At 36.9% G+C, this 12874-nt stretch overlaps 1 pseudogene; it reads right to left on the bottom strand.

The window, feature by feature from the left end:
* Positions 1–8359: 8359 nt before the first annotated feature.
* Positions 8360–8515, bottom strand: LOC134371272 (U4 spliceosomal RNA; annotated as a pseudogene).
* Positions 8516–12874: the final 4359 nt, after the last annotated feature.

Raw genomic sequence — 12874 nt, 5'->3', positions numbered from 1 at the left:
TTTCCTAAGTCAAGTGACATTTATATAAATTTATTTAAGGAAAGCTAACACAGGGCCATGAAAAACTAACCGACATTTAACCCATTGATAAGAAGCCTATGATGATTCTGTGTAGTATCAATTACTTTTAAGCTACAGGGCAGTATTATTTCTATATATGAAAATATTAACTTTTAATGGAGAAATAACCACCAAATAATAAGGCCTATAATAAGGCACTATTAAAATTTTTTTTCTTGTTGCATGTACTACAAAGCTAAGGATTGCTATTTTAGGTAAACAATAACCAGTTCTATTTTGTTCTTTGATTTCAGAATATTGCAAACAGTATATGTCCCCTTAAATGTGAAAAGGAGACAACTTCTTATTTATTTCTGCCTGGTTTCACTGAAATTATTTTATCCATATCTATTTCTTTCTGAAAAACCAGTGAACAGGTGCTGAGTTTTCTTTATATTTGCCATGCTAGAAAAGAGAGAGAATAAAAATCACTAAGTAATATGAGTACAACTCATGTTGGGCATTGAGATATTTTTAATCATACATTTAAATGTGTGGTTCTTTGATCATTTGGGAATTCAAAATTTCAATAATGAAATGATGCTGCCATACTTTGAAACTAAGAATTTAAGGGAATGAGATCATTATCTTTTGCCTCCAATCTGGCACACTATTCATAATTCTCTCTAAGACTTAGTGTATCTCCTCTCATATCCCTAGCAAGTGCTCTTTTTTAATCATGGCACTTCTGGATCTTATGGTCTTAGATCAGTTGATATGTTAATTAACTCTTTATGTTCAAATGACCAAACTGAATGCTCTAAGACTGAATATAAACAAATAGAATCAGCAATGGGATTTAACATCTACTTTGATAATTAATGTGCCACTGGAAAACAAATAGTTGTCTTAAGGATAATTTTTAAATGATGCTCTACCTTTTAAAGCTCCACCCTGTCACAGAGAACTCAAAATTCTATGGTTGAATATTTGATTCTGCATAGTCCCTGGCTCTACACTTCTCTTCTTTACTTTGGTCTCAACAGAAATACTAGCATCTCAGCTCCAGGAATGAGTTGGCACATTAGCCTTTCCTTGAGAAATCTGCTGAGGCCTAACAGAGCTCTTGTTCCCCTATATGCATAAAACTGCACATCCCAATGTGGTTTTGGCTTGTGTTTATCCAGAAAGTATGTAGTAAATACCTGCTATGTACCAGATCAAATATAATAATAATAATAAAATACATAGAGGGACTGCTGGTTTCCAGTTTTGAATGTAAGTAGCTTGGAATCTGCCAGTCTATCTAACAGCAAGTAAAAAGCTGAACAGAGTGAAAAATCAACAACTCTACTTGGATTTGTGAGAGGGGAGAACACAAGGCTAACCACAGACCCTGAGATTGGAGAGACAGGCAAAAGCAGAGAGTCACAGCTTATGGAGGGGAGAATCATGATTGGAAACCCAGGTGTGAACCAATGCCAGGGTAGGAAAATGTGAACTGTAATTGACTAATTGATGGAGGCTTGGTGTGGACACACTGAGAGTTAAAAATTCTAGGGAGACACAGTCATGGGGGATGGGGGACACAATATTGTGAGTTCCTCCAGAAACTCGACCAGGTTTCCATAATAAATATTGGAGAAAAATCCCCTTGTGTTTTTTGCAAGGGGAGGGATAAAGGAACAATTTTGAAATTTGCCAGACCACTCTGGTCTTTTTAACGGGGTCTGTCCTCAGGAGAAACAGTTTAACCAGAGCCTATTCTGCTAGGGTATGATCAGAGCCTAACTGATTCAGGGACAGGGAAATACTCAACTCCAGGTCCCTCCATCCTTTCTGTACCATCTAAGGGGAAAAAGAAAAACTGAAAAGCACTTGTGAAGTTCACAGGCAAGAAAGATAAGCTCATTAATCTTCTAAGATCTTGTCATAGAGCTATAGAATAGTTTCCTTCTTCCTGCCCCTTATCACCACATTACTAAAGACCTATTTACAGCAGTTCCTTGTATCTGGCACATCATTTATGATTATCAAGAAAACATTACAAGACATTCTAAATGGCAAAAAACACACAATTTGAAGATATGGAGCAAGAATCAGAACCAGACGTGGTAGAAATATTGGAATTATCAGATCAGAAATTCAAAAAGAGACTATGATTAAATACTAAGGGCACTAATAATAAAATAGGCACCATGCAAGAACAGATGGACAGTGTAAGCAGAGAGATGGAAATCTTAAGAAAAACTAAAAAGCAATGCTAGAGATCAAAAACATCACAATAAAAATGAATGCTTTTGATTGGCTTATTAACCAACTGGACGTGGCTGAGGAAGGAATCTCTGAGCTTGAAATATATCAATAGAAACCTCCAAAATTGAAAAGCAAAGACAACAAAGACTGAAAAATAAAAACACAGCTGCAAAAATATGTAACATGTGTAAACAGAGGAGAAGAAAGAGAGAAAAGAACAGAAGAAATATGTGAAGCCATAATGACTGAGAATTTTCCCAAATTAATGTCATAAACCAAACCACAAATTCAGAAAGCTCAGAGAATACCAGGCAGAATCAATGTCCAAAGAACTATGCCTAGGCATATCATTTACAAACTGCACAAAATCAAAGACAAGAAAAAAATCCTAAAAGAAGCCAGAGGAAATAAACAAAAGAACAAAGAGAAGAATTATATCTGACTTCTCAGAAACCGTGCAAGCAAGAAGAGAGTAAAATGAAATACTTAAATTGTTGAGAGGAAAAAAAAAAAAAAATCTAGAATTCTGTACCTGATAAAATTCTCCTTTAAAAATGAAGAAGAAATCAAGACTTTCTTAGATAAACAAAAATTGAGGGTACTTATTCCCAGTAGACCTGCCTTACAATAAATGTTAAAATAACTTCTTCAGAGGGAAGGAAAATAAGTGCATGTAAGTGAAATGAGTGACAGCACTGATACAAGGGATGTTGGAATGAGACTTATTTTGCTATTTTAAAGTATTCACACTATCTGTGAAGGGTTATAGTGTTATTTGAAAGTGGGCTTGGATTAGTTTAGATTATATTGCAAATGCCAGGGCAACCACTAAAAAGATTAATAAATAACTAATATACCAAAGAGGAATATAAATGAAATTATAAAAAATGCTCAAATAAAACCCCAAAAGACAGAAAAAGGATGGAAGACAAAAATAGAAACAAAGAACAAGAAAAATAGCAACAAGAATGGTAGATAATAATCCAAATGTGTCAATAGTGACTTTGATTGTCAATGGACTAAATGTAACAATTAAATGATACATTGTCAGAATGGATTTATTTATTTTTATTTTTTAAGTTTATTTATTTATTATTATCATTATTTTTTACATTCTAAGATGATGTGGAGTAGTTGGGGGAGAGAGGGAGAGGGAGGGAAGAAAGAAACATGTGGGAGAAGGACGAAGGGGTAGTTGGGGCCCATGGCACCCCCCTTATCACTGCAGGGGACTTCAGGGGCTTCCAGTGATGGCTCAGTCATTGCTGGGCTGTATGCAGATGGCAGGAGGGTGTGGCTGAAGCCCTCAGGCCCCGAGTGCTCTGGCTCAGGAGCTGAGGGTGTTTCCAGTGGTGGTCTGGTGGTCATCACTAGGATAGTTGCAGGTGTTGGCTCCAACCAGCGTAGGAGCACAGGGCACTTCCTGCGGTGGTTTGGTGGTCGTTTCTGGGCTGGCTGTGGGTGTCATGGGGCATGGCTAAGGCCCCTGGTCCTCCCCACTCCCTTGCTTGGGAGCCCAAGGGGATTCCGTCCCTTCTAGGTGTTATAAGCATTCTTTGGTGATCTGAGACGTTTGCTAGTTAATACCAAACTTTGATACTGATCTGTGGGTATTTTTTTTTTCTTTCAGTTCTGTGTTGGATCATTCACTGTGCCCACCACTTAAAATCTGCACTCGAACTAATTTGTTGTCCTTTGCTTACTTCTCAAATGGGGGAACTTCCTGTGGGAACCAGCACCTCGATCCTGTGGTTAAGTTAAATTGCTGCTTTGATGCTGATTCCCTGGGGAAGGCTTTTTGTGCAGTTCAGGTTTTAATCATTGGCCTTGTATGTACTTCTGGGTCTTGTGAGTTCTGTTGCACCTGGGTGGTATGGAAACTCTGGTCTGAGACTTTTCAGCAAATAGCACCCCTGCAGATCTGTATTCCTGACTAGTCTTCACTGAGCGGTCCGGCACTGATTGGGGGTCAGATCAGCTGTCCTTGCTGTGCCCCAGTGTTCCCCCTGTGGCCCTGTCTCTCCCACCACCCGTACTCCAAACACTTCCCATGGGAAGGGCTGTGCGCCAGTCCCTTGTGATGACTCACCAGCCTCTGAGTGGCTCCTTTATTCAGTTGTCTGTGACTCCTCATTCCTTTGTGGGTCCATGGGAATCCTGTTAGTGGTCTTACTGGCCTGAGGGCCCCCAAGATCCTCTTCTCCTCCGCTGCCTCCAAGCAACTTCATACAGAGGCCACAGCTGCATTTTTTGCTAGCTCTTGCTCTTTGCACTCACTAGCTCCAGACTTGAAGTGGACATGATGTGAAATGGTGGGAGCAATCCTTTCTTTCTCTCATTATGGCTTCTCCTGCCTTCATGAACTAGCTTATTCTTTGAGGTCTTATTTATAAAGTCTTTGTCAGTCCTACATCCTGAAGTGTTTCCCCTATGTTTTCTTCTAAGAGTTTTATAGTTTCAGGTCTTATGTCTAAGTCTTTAATACATTTCAAGTTGAGTTTGCTATGTTACAAGATGCATGGGTCTACTTTCATTCTTCTACACATGGATATCCAGTTTTCCCATCACCATTTGCTGAAGAGGCTGTGCTTTCCACAATTTATGTTTTTGGCACCTTTGTCAAAGATCAGTTGGCTGTAGGTACCTGGGTTGATTTCTGGGCTCTCTATTCTTTTTTCCATGTGTCTGTTTATATGCCAGTACCATGCTGTTTTGGTTACTATAGTTTTGTAGTATAATTTGAAGTCAGGTAGTGTTATGCCTCTAGCTTTTTTTTTTTTCCTCAGGATTGCTTTGACTATTCAGGGTCTGTAGTTGTTCCTTATGAATGTTAGGATTGTTTTTCCTCTTTATGTGAAGAATGTCATTGGTATTATCATGGGGATTTCATTGAATCTGTAGATTACTTTGGGTAGCAAGGACATTATCACATTAATTGCTCCAATCTATGAGCATGGAATGTCTTTTTATCTTTTGGTGTCCTCTTTAATTTCTTTCAACAGTGTTTTATAGTTCTCAGTGTACAGATCTTTCACCTCCTTGGTTAAATTTATTCTAAGGTATTTTCTTTGTTTGGTAGCTATTGTAAATGGGCTCGCCTTCTTTATTTCTTTTCTTGCCCATACGTTGCTGGTGTATAAAAATCTACTGATTTTTGCATATTGATTTTGTATCCTGAAAGTTTGTTGAATTCATTTATCAGCTCTAGGAGTTTGTTTTGTAAAGTTTTTAGGTTTTTCTTTATTTGGGTCATGTCATCTACAAACAGGGACAATTTGACTTTGTCTTTTCTGATTTAGATGACCTTTATTTCTTTCTCTTGAAAAGACAACCTACAGAATGGGAGAAAATATTTGCAAACTATACATTTGACAAGGGATTAATATCCAGAATATACGAGGAACTCAAACAGCTTCACAGTAAAAAAAAGTCCACTTAAAAACTGGGCAAAAGAGCTGAAATAGTCATTTCTCAAAAGAAGACATACAAATGGTCAATGAGTGTATGAAAAACTGCTCAACATCACTGATCATCAGGGAAATGCAAATCAAAGCCAGATTGAGATATCATCTCACCCCAGTTAGACTGGCTATTATCAAAAAGACAGAAAATAGAAAATGCTGGTGAGGATGTGGAGAAAGGGGAACTCTTCTGCATGTTGTCAAGACTGTAAATTAGTAAAGCCAATGTAGAAAACACAACGGAACACAAAGAAATACTACTCAGCTATAAAAAAGAATGAAATACTACTATTAGAGAGAATTATATTAAGTGAAACAAGTCAGGCACAGAAAGAGAAATACCACATGTTCTCCTTTATTTGTGGGAGCTAAAATTAAAAAAAATAAATGAATATACAAACAAATAAGGGGGTGGGAAGAAGACACAACAATCACAATTCCTTGAATTTATTAAGACAAGTGAACAGACATGATATAGTGGAGGGGGAGGGGAGAGAGGGAAGGGAGAAAGAAGAATGGGTAAAAGGACACAAATATCAACTACAATGTATATTGAGAAGTTAAAATTTTTTAAAAAGCATGGAAGATTCTCAAACAATTGTAGATAGAACTGCCTTATGATCCAGCAATCCCACTCCTGGGAGTATACCCAAAAGACTCAAGTCATCATATTTAAGGGATACCTGACCTCCCATGTTTACCACAGTTCTATTTTCAATAGCCAAGAGTGGTAACCAACCTAAATGTCCATCAACAGATAACTGGATAAAAAAATGTGGTATATATTCCCAACGGAGTACTACTCAGCCATAAAAGACTGAAATTCTGCCATTTGCAGCAGTATGGATGAGCTTGGAGAAAATTATGTTAGTGAAACAAGCCAGGCACAGAAAGAGTAAAACCAAATGTTCTCTCTCTAAGTGGGAGCTAAAAAATGAAAGAGAGAGAGAGAGAGAGAGAGAGAGAGAAAGAAAGAAAAAGAATAATTGCAATAATACGTTGAACTTTCAGAAAGAGAACTGAACTGTGATTACTAGTGGTGGAAAAGGTGGAGGGAAGGAAGGTTAGTGGGAAATTGGTTAATAGACACAAGGAATGATTACATTTTGCAGTGATAAGCATGCTAATTATCCTGATTTGATCATCACACATTACACACAGGTATTGATATTCAACTCTCTACCCCCAAATATGCATAATCAATTATGCTTTAATAATAAAAAAGTTTGCAGGTTTCTTGTAAAATTAAACATACTCTTCCCAAATGATTCAGCAATCTCACACTTTGGTATTTACCCAAAGGAGTTGAAAACCTATGTCTACACAAAAACCCACACACCAATGTTCATAGCAGCTTTATTCATAATTGCTAAAATTTGGAAGCAGCCACTAAGTCCTTGAGCAGGTGAATGGATAAGTAAACTGTGATATATTTCTTTAGTGTAATATCATTTAATGCTAGAAAGAAATGAGCTATCAAGCCATGAAGGAACCTTAAATGCATATTGCTAAGTGAAAGAAGCCAATCTGAAAAGGCTATATCCTGTAGGATTCCAACTATATGGCATTCTGGAAAAGGCAAATTTATGAAGACAGTAAGAAGATCAATGGTTGTATGCACTCCATGTAGGAGTTATACTTGTATTTGGGGTACATTTGTACTGCTGAAAGTAAAAATTAATTGCCGAGTTTCAATATGATGTTTATAAAGTGCTAAGCACATTACCTGAGAAATAGCAGGTGCTCAATGTAGAGTAATTTATTATTCTCCAAGTTAAGTAGTGTTAGCCACAGCAATATATAAAGAAACTCAAGGGTAAACAGTTAATTGTTTTAATAAAGTTTCAGCAAAACAAAAAAAAATGAATTTTTCCTTCTGAAGTTTGCTTCTGTAATGAATACATCCTTGAATTTTGTCATGCCACATATCTCTTTCATCAATATAATCATTGTCTACTTTTGACTACATAGCTAAATACAAGGGTACTTCAAAAAGTTCATGGAAAAATAATACAAATCTTTTCATGAACTTTTTGAAGTGCCCTTGTGTGATGGCTGTAGTTTAGGACACATTTTTTCCTCATCTTCAAGACCCAGCTAAATAGAAAGCATCAACAGACTTCAATATTTTGGTTCAAATCCTTAAATGGGTACTTTAAAGATACCCTGTGACCCAAAGTTTGTTTCGTTGACAGATTTTTACTTTCCACACAAAATTATGCATAATACAATGAATATTCATGTGACTCAAACAGTGCTGAATGATTTTATTTAGCTTCAGGTGATAAAAGAAGTGTTGGCTGACGAGGCCCTGGCTGGTATGCGTGTTGCGTGGGTTAGTTCATCCTTCAGTGAGCTGTGGGGACTCACCATTGGTGAATGTGCCTGTGAGAGGCAGTAACCACGGCTCCCTTCTGGCTTGTACCATCTATGCTGCTCGGACACGGAGAGGGACCTAAGAACACATCAGCACGGGGAGAATTTGCATTTCTCCAGAGAGGTACCTGTATCTTGGAGAGGCTATCCTGCAAGTTATTTTTGGTGCTCCATGGATGAAATCAAGCAGACATTGTCACCATAGTCAGGTGTGACTTCAAAAGTGAATAGCACCTTAGGCAAATAAAACACTCAAGGAAGTCAATTCTCAACAAAGAAGGAGAAGGAGAAAGAGGAAATATATATTTATGATATATATCTCAATATCTCTGTCTCTATCTATCTGTCCGATAATTTTAAATTAGCAACAATCATGCCTCGGATAAACTTCATTGGCTACGATACTGCCACTTCCCAAAGCTAGCTTGATAAATAATTTTTAAAGTTATTTCCTGAGTGTGTAAGAGAAACAGACATCATTATTGTACTAAATACATCTGCTAACATCTTTGAGCATACTTTGAATAAAAATTAATCTTTCTCTAGTTGTACTGACACTCAGAATTTATAGAATGGGTCTCCATAAGGAACTTTTCAATGAATTATTTAATTAATTTCTCAAAACAAGCCCTTTTACAACTGAGTTATGTAGCAAATTCCTGGCAAGCTAAATACAAGAGAGCGGGGGGAAAAAAATCAAATGGTAAGTTCAGTTCGAAAGAGAGACTTTGTCACATAACCTAGAATTTCCATTACATGAAATCATCATAAAACTGATGTTTTCTAATTCCATTTGTTTAAAAAATTCGTAAATAAAAGCACTTATGACCTTTTCTAGCTAGAAATATGTTAAATATAATTTCTAGAGATAACACAGAAAACTACTTCAAGTAATATAAATAAAAATACAAAAAGTTGTAATTTGTGAAATGAGCTTATAATTCAATCTAGAAACTTTGTGCACAGTACCTTACAAATGGTACTGTAGCAAAGAAAAGCACAATAATTTTTAAATGTTTTATCCACAACCCCCCCCCTTTATTTTTCTCAGTACATCTGTGGAGGAATCCGGAATAATGTAGAGTGATCATAAATTTGAAGAAAAACTTTGTATCCATGGGTTCTGGGAATACAATATAAGCCACAGTGCTTACCTTTGGGTAGGGAACGGGCAAACAAAATTATAAAATTTGTGTTTCAAGAGTGATAAATAATAGAGAGTAATTAACTTTGCCAGGAAATTACGGCCTCACAGAGAAAGTAAAAGGAAATGAATTTGAAAGAGTTGGGAAGAGAATTTCTATCAGAGTAAACAGGAACTGCAAATCCCTGAAATTTTTTAAGCAAGGAGGACACAGATCAAATTTATTCTTAAGATGTGTTACTCTAACCAAAATATTAAGGTTTAATGTAGGAGAATTGGGAGGATTTAGTTGAGGGATGGCTGAGAAATCTCTAGACCCTTTTCTGGTCAGTTTGCTGCTGTGGCACTCCACCTCTGAGGCTAGAAGGGATTGGATCTACACAAGATCATAAAACTCATCACTTGTGTCTGGAGCTGTGGAACAGATTCCTTTTACTCCTAATTTTTCTGGATTATGGGTTAATTGAAAATTTATGGGCTGGTCTAGAAAGTTGACCACCACTTTGTAAGTTCCAAACAACTGAAGCACAAATAATGTTTTCACAGGTTAAAAACTGCCTGTATAATTATATGTTTTCTTTCAGGGGCTACATGCTGATTTATTCTGTTTCCAGGCAGCAGGATGTGTGATAACCATTTGGAAGTAAATAGAAAACCTGATCAAGAGTGTACTTATGCCTTCTGAGAGCTGGCACCATCACCCTCCATTCCAAATTTAAGGGCAAATGAGAGTTGACAAAGTCCAACCGGATTCCACACAATGGTGAAGCATGGATTTTCCACCCACATCACAGCTGGCTTCTCGAGTTGTCTCATCAATGTCACCTACAAAGAATTCTTTGCCTGAGATAATTTGGCAGAATCTCCCGCCCTGAGACATTGGAATGCAGCCAATCTATCAGCATGGAAGTTGGCTTGCAGGAAGCCCACGTGGCTGTTGGATGTAGGACTGATGGAAGGAGGGTAATTTTGAGCAGCTTGGATAGTAAAATCTCCTTATGGGCATAACAATTTATTACTCAGGATGTTGGAAGCAATGCACATTGTTTTCCAGGCAGTAAAAAGCTCCACATGTAATCTGATTTTGTTTGCTTATTTTGTTTTGCTTTTCATTTCATTAAAATATAACCATTTAAAGTAAGGGAACACCTATCAGCAAAAGAGGTTGGCAGACCATAAAGCTGAGTGTCCCAAAAGTTTCTGAATTTGAAAATTGGAATACTCTATTTACAAATCAGAGCACTCTGCTATCTTGACCCAACAGGAGGTTTATTGGGCAGTATTCGTGGTATTTAATTTAAAATAATCTATGGAAACATTTAGTCAGCCCCACTGACTTCTGCAAACTCACCCTTATGATTAAGAGCAAATGACTGTCATAATACAAAGCTTATCTGCCCGTAAGTTAAAAAGAGAGCTGTTTCTGAAAAATTAAATATTGTATTAAGAAAGGCTGAGGTTTCAATTGTGAATCTTGGCACAGTAGAATTAAGATCTGCTTGTTGTGATACTAAAGGTCAGGGGAAGTTCTAATCTTTGGGCTGTGTGACCTAAAGTGAAATTGGCTAGTGAAACACTTTGCCCATATGTGCATAGCAACAGTCAGTAGTACCATCCTAAGAAAAGATTCGTTACAGCTAGATAGGAGGAATAAGTTCTAGTGTTCCATAGCACAGTAGGGTAACTATCATAAGTCATAATTTACTGTATTTTTTCAAATAGCTAAAAGAGAGGATTTTGAATGTTACCACACAAAGAAAAGATAAAGTTTGAGTGATAGATATGCTAATTATCCCAATATGATCATTATACATTGTATACATGTATCAAAATATCAATTTTACCCCATAAATGTGTCAATTAAAAATAAAAATGAAGATAGAAAATGAAGAGTATCAATTATTTTTTTTAAAATGAAAGATTTGTTAGGAAAAAGGCCTACCACTGGCTGGTCTTTTGTTCATAAACAGGATATGAGAGCCAGGGATCACCAAATATTTGAAGGAAATCAGTGTGTAGAAGATAAAAACCTAGATGAACAAACACAACAACGGATATTATAGGGACAAGAAATTACTATGAGAATCAGAATAAAGAGTAAAACTATAATTTCCATAGTCAGATTTTGGGGGGAGGGGACAAGGTGTCTTTTTTAAAAAATTATTCAATCATAATTGATTATATATATTTCGGGGGTTCAACATTGACATATGTTGATCAAATCAATATTACTAGCATTTATATTGTTACAAATCATACTTATTCTTTATGACCCTTGTCCAATCTCTCCCCATCCCTTCTCCCTTCCCCCTCCGCCCTCTAATTACCCTAGATTTCTTCTCTTCTTCTGAAAGAGTAATGGTTACTCTGTTGATTTGTTGCCTAGATCTGTCCAATGCTGAGAGTTGTGTTCAGGTCCCCCAATATTACTGTAGAGTAGATGCTTCTTCTGTCACTCTGGAATGAGCTTTGTGGAGAGAGACATCCTCTTCTTTTCTTTGGTCTCTGCTGGTGACTCTCCTTGTATCAATGCACTCCAGTGGCTGGGAGACCATTTGTACAGTGATTGTGGCATTTAGCTGCTTTCATGGCAGCCAGGGTTATTGTGGTAGCTGTGGTGGGCCACTCACACGGACATGATATTTTTGGGATGCGGGAGGGGGTCCAGTCCCTGGTTCCGTACCTCAGGACCCTGGGCAGGTCCCATGGCACTGGCAGTGTGCCTGTTTGTGGGAGAGGGTCCAGTCCCTGGCTCCATACCTCAGGACCCTTGGCAGGCCCCGTGGTGCTGGCGGTGTGCCTGGTTGTGGGAGGAGGGTCTGGTCAGATTGGTTTGAATAAAGAGAACATGTATTAAACAAGAATAGGTTGGTTTAAAAGAGAATTGTGAAAGAACAAGAAAAAATAATTTCCAAAAAACAGTGATTTCTTCCCCCCCTCAAAAAAATTTAATGTAGGACTAAAAGACATACAGGATGAAATCTGAAATGTAGAACAAGGCAACACAGAGATAGAAAATAGGAGAAAATGTAAAAAGTGTAGATAATCAAGGCAAGAAACCCAGCATTCATTTAATAATAAATTTAAAGGAAGGAGAGAACAGAAAAATGGTGAAGAGCGAAAAGTAAAGAATAGAGAGCATTTTAGTGAAATAAAGGAGAGAAAGATGTGGGTTGTAAGCATATTTTATCAGCATATTTTCTTTTCCAACAGAAAACAAAAAACAAAATAAACAATTTGCAGAATGATATATACAATGTGTTGCCATGATTAAAAGCACTATAATATGCAATATTGCATTATTGCAATGTTATACAAATAATATCATAATTTTGTAATACCATAGTATATATTTTTTATGGAATGCTGTAATAGATATACTGTAAAATTATAAAAAGTGCAAGAGAATGATAAGAATAAAACACATGGTGGTGGTTGACTCTGGGGAGGAAGAGAAGGAACAGAGTCGGTTTGGAGAGGGGTATACTGGGCCCTTAAATGTATCCACAATTTTTAACTCTATAAACAAGGATAATCAAGTATGATATCATTTTAAGACTTGATAAGGCTGAGTGATGGATTCGGGGATATTTGTTATATTTTTTCTAAAATTTGATATAATTCATAATTTAAAAAA

The sequence above is a fragment of the Cynocephalus volans genome, chromosome 2 (genome assembly GCF_027409185.1).
Source record: "Cynocephalus volans isolate mCynVol1 chromosome 2, mCynVol1.pri, whole genome shotgun sequence".
Lineage (NCBI taxonomy): Eukaryota > Metazoa > Chordata > Mammalia > Dermoptera > Cynocephalidae > Cynocephalus > Cynocephalus volans.
Note: the sequence above shows the minus strand (reverse complement) of the source record. Positions and strands in the feature narration are given on the sequence as shown.